The sequence below is a fragment of the Pinus tabuliformis genome, chromosome 8, assembly GCF_031772625.1.
Source record: "Pinus tabuliformis cultivar Carrire ecotype Pingquan chromosome 8, CPIR1, whole genome shotgun sequence".
NCBI classification, from domain to species: Eukaryota; Viridiplantae; Streptophyta; class Pinopsida; order Pinales; family Pinaceae; genus Pinus; species Pinus tabuliformis.
The window spans coordinates 834,585,514-834,590,298 of NC_142294.1; positions in this window are offsets into that span (position 1 = coordinate 834,585,514).

Sequence of the window (4,785 nt, forward strand, 5' to 3'; positions counted from 1 at the left end):
TGTTGTGGTGGAGTTCGGGTGATCGGGACAGATGTTCTGTAGGGTGCTCCACTATTCTTCCATGTTTTCACACACTTCCTGTAGAGCACTGACATGCGTGTGGACTGGTGGCCTAAGATCGTGAATCTTCTTCTTAGTCTTGGTTGATTCCTCCTCAATTTGCTACACCAGGGCTTCGAGAGAGGCAATCTCTGCATCGATTTGCTTCTGCTGGTTTTTGTCCCTACAGTTCTTGCTGTCAGCAAGGCATTATTAGATTTGTTGCCAAAGTGGGTAGACTGGTTGATTCTTCAAGGCCAAGTTGCTTGACTAATCATGGAACTATTCCATTAGAGTGTATCTATCGTCCAGGGTGTCAGTGAGTGAAACATTGAGTACGGTAGCAGTGGTGAGTTTCTCCTCGATCTCTATGATGTAGCTAGCAGACGGATTGGGCAATGCAAATTTTTCCTCACCTAAAATTTTCTTCAACTCCCTGGTGGTAGACACGAGGCCTGTGCATGTGGCCTGAATGTGGTCGTAGAAGTCGACCAGTGTACATGCAGAAAAATATTTGGGGGCTTCAATAACTAAATTAGAAACAATGGGCCAAAGCGCTTGCAGGTTGGGTGTTACCTTCTCGACCTGTGATTGCAGCTCTTGATTGGTTTGTTGGAGCTAATCTCGCTCTGTCGTGCAAGTGACAAGTTGTTGCTCGTGCTCGGTGAGAAGGTCATTGTGGATCTTTTCAGCCCATTGTGCTGCCTGTTGGATGATCCCGAACAACTATGTAGAGGACCAGTGTTGAAGATTCTTGTGATGCGTTGTGGATGGGTTTGGGAAACCGCTTTGCAAAGGTTGGCCGATGGCAATAGATTTTCCAGAGTGGTCATGGGGCGAGGTTGCAGGCAGAGAGGTTTCAAAAAATGGAGGGGTGGGAGGGATAATGATAGAATCGAGAACAACTAGGAAATTTAATGGAAACAAGGCAACAAACGATTTGATCTTGGTAGTTTGTGGTTGTGTGGCAACTGGCTCATTGCCCCTTAGTGGGCCCAACCCCAATAGTAGTGATATCAAAGACGTTTTGTGGCCTTATCCTCCGAGGAGTGTCATGGTGGACTAGACGACCGAGTCGACCTCCATTTCTTCAATGACTATTCAGGTGCTTGGGAGGATTGGGTCAGACAGGATCGTGGAGGTCGAAGCTGTATGAGGGGAGAGATCCCGTGACCTAGGTGAAACAATTGAGGTAGAAAGTAGGGTTTCTTCGCGATTGGGCAGGCAATTATTGTCTGGGGAATTTTGTTGATGGGGTCAACAATGGGCATGGCGGCCATGGTATTTTTCTTCTTGGCAGGGGGTGGCTTGGTACTTTTTAGCTTCTTAGGCTTGGGGATTGCAGACTTTGATTGCGAATGAGGGCCACGAGGAGGGGTAGCCACAGCTAGGGTTGTAGTGATGATTGGATTAAACAATGTCAAACCCTGTAACTCAACATAATGGGAGGTCGTACTTGATGAATCCTTGAAGCTGGAAATGGTTTGCTTTAGGAAACTCATCTACTTCTGCATTTGGGAGACCATCGACTCTAAGTCCTAATCTGCTACCCTCTTCCTGCTTCCCTCAGCTGCATCTCCTATCTGAGGTTGTGGTAGCATGCTCCCAAACAAATATTTGCACTGACCTTATTTGATTTCACAGGGAACCCCTGACCACGACCTGACCTCCATGTGGAAGACCTCCGCTGCCAATGTAAATTTCTGCACCTACATTTGAAACGTCTATGAGTGGACACATTGCGGTCTGAGGTAAGTTTGGCCATGCATCACCCTGAACCAAATGTCCCATGAGTATGCATTAAGCAACCCCTTGGGAACCCTTTCCATTTTCCTTAAAATCTCTAGCATCTTCTAGTACCATTCGCTGAAGGTTGCCTCGTTGATTTATTTGTTTCTTGGGTCCCCGGATGTTCTCCATAATGTGTATTTGAGAGCAAGTGGTTGGTTGTCTGTGATATTCACCAAGTTCCTTCCTGTAGTAGGGAACCATTCCCACATTTCCAAGGTCATGATTAGGTATCCGAAGATAAAATTAGTGCTCCATCTGTAGACATCCTCGCATGCCTCAAATAATTCATTTAGCAGGAATGCAGACCAATTGATAAAATCCCCTTCAGCACAATGTTCCGCAACTGAGATTGTGTCCAAAGTACACTCATTTCTAGAGAAATTCCACATCGCCTTCTCAACGATGAAATAGCAGGAAAATCTGATGTGTTCCTTGTTTATTAAATCTATCTTTTTGCCCTTGCCACCTCGTATGGTGTTGTACTTGTTGTAGTAGTATTTGTCTCCCTCTTTATTTTCTCTCTTCACGTCTGCTTGAAACTCCGTCGAGACTGCATTACATGTTGCTGATAATCCGGTGAGGCGTTGAATTTCATCTACATGAATGGGATATTATCCATCTAACCAAAGAAAACTACCATGCATCCTTCTTACTAGAAGTTCGGTGCATTTCATTGCAGCTAGAGACGTTTTGAAGGCTGGTAGACTCTGCAGATTTATCAATTTTAATCGTTGAAGTCCCCAGAATGTTACCTTGGCTTTTGTCACCTTCGTGTCATTGTCCTTTATAAATTATTTTGTGTACACCTCTCACTTTAGCACTAGGAATTGGAAGCAATCTGAGAGGTCGTTGTCTACTAGCATCGACTTGTCGTATTTCCCATATAGCGTTTCTAAAATAGTAATTCACTCATCCAATTTTTCTTAAGAAACTGATATGAGCGGCTTCGTCATTTTGCAGTGTCTTTGATAAAAAATAGTCATAGGAGGCTGATAGTGAATGCTTGGGCGACGTTGCTGAGATTCGAACTGGGATTCGAGCAATTCTACCACCTGAGTTGGAAATTCTGAAACTTTCGGCATATCCATGCAAATTAAGTAGACTAACTTTGACACGACACTTCTGACTAGACTCACTAACTAATTACTATGACAACTTTCCCTATGCACACTGGATCGTGTTAATCCGTCGTTGGTTGATTTGTACCTAAATCGAACGATGTATTACAGAAAAAGGAAAAAGTGGGGCAGATGGGTAATAATGGGTACCGTAATGGTAGACGTTTATTAGTTAATTCTATCCATAACGGGAAAAGATCCTACGAAAATTTTCCTGATAGATGTATTATTGCCTAATTTTTACGAAAACGACTCTGAGTACAATGGAAAAGACTTGTTAAACATGTGACTGACCTCCCCAACCACATTCGGTTTTGGTATGGTGGCATTGATGCCACAACTGCTCTACTGCTCAGGTTTATTGTGTTGAAAGTAAAGAGTGAAACTGATTGCCTACTTGATTGACGTACTCCTACTAACTCACTCTAAACCTACCTATGACCCCTTTTTAGAGACCCAATCAATGATAAAATTGAGTATTGGACTGGTGGAAAGGCTTCAGGTGAGTGCCATTCACCCAACCTGGTAGTAATATTCCATCTAGTTGTGTGAGCTTCACTGCTTCAGACTCCCTGATTTATGCGACTATGAATGGACCTAACCAGTGCATCTGCAACTTTCCTAGAAACTTTTGGAACTTTCTATCATATAATAGAGCTTTCCCTCTCATTGTGAAATATTTTTTCTTAATGTGCTTGTCGTGCCATGCCTTCTGTCTTCTTTGCTCAATGGACTAGTGGAATTCAGCTAGAAACCTAGCGTCATTTAGTTCCATCAATTCTTCTAATCACTTCTGCAGTGAGGCATTGTCTGTCATCTTGGTAACTTGAGTGATGAAGATACTTGGTATCACAAATTTTGTCGGCACAATGGCTTCCCGTTCGTATACCAATTGGAAGGGCGTTTTCTTGTGTGACCTCTTTATTGTTGTTCAGTACGCCCATAGTGTGGCTAGCACATGTTCATCCCAATCATCTTGATTCACCGAGCATACCTTCGTTAGGCTCTTTTCAAGTATCTTGTTAAAGGAATCAACAGTCCCATTGGCTTGTGGATGGTATGGGCTGCTCTTATTCTGTTGGACTAGGAAATTCTTCCATAGAGACATGATTGTTTCATTTATAAAGTGAGTTCCCTCGTCACTCATCAGGATTCTTGGGCACCCAAACCTTGATATGATATTTTCAAAAATGGGCCTTGCCATTGTGTCTTCTATACAACATTTCGCTGGAGCCGCATCCACCCATCTTCTGAGATACTTTGTTGCTATAATAATGTATTGTTCTTGAGAGTGACGCTCTGATGGATTGATTAGACTGACGAAATCAACTGCTCACTTCTCAAATATTTGTACCGTTCATATCGAATGTAGTGGTAACTCATCACGATGTGATGGTTTTCCAACTCTTTGACATACATCACACCCTTTGGCATACTCTTTAGCATCCTTATAGAGGGTAGGCCACCACAGCCTTTCCTGCAGAACCTTTCTTTCCGTCACTTTCCCTCCGATGTGTCCCCCCACAACTCCAGAGTGGCATTCCCATAGAAAATCTTGTCGCTTGTGCTGGAGGAGGCATCACCACAACACCTAGTTGAGCCCCAAATTGTATAGATGGCCTGCGATCAACTGATAATCGGTCACTGGCACCACCATATATCTCCTCTGCATCATTGTATATCCCTTCAGAAATTACCCTGTGGCCAGGAAAGCTACAATTTCGTCTAAGTAATCTGGTATTTATTCTATGCAGAATAAATCAACATCCAGTAGTTTTTCATCGAGGGAGCCTCCACTTTCCCCTAACTTCAGTCTTGAGAGGTGATCAGGTCCCAT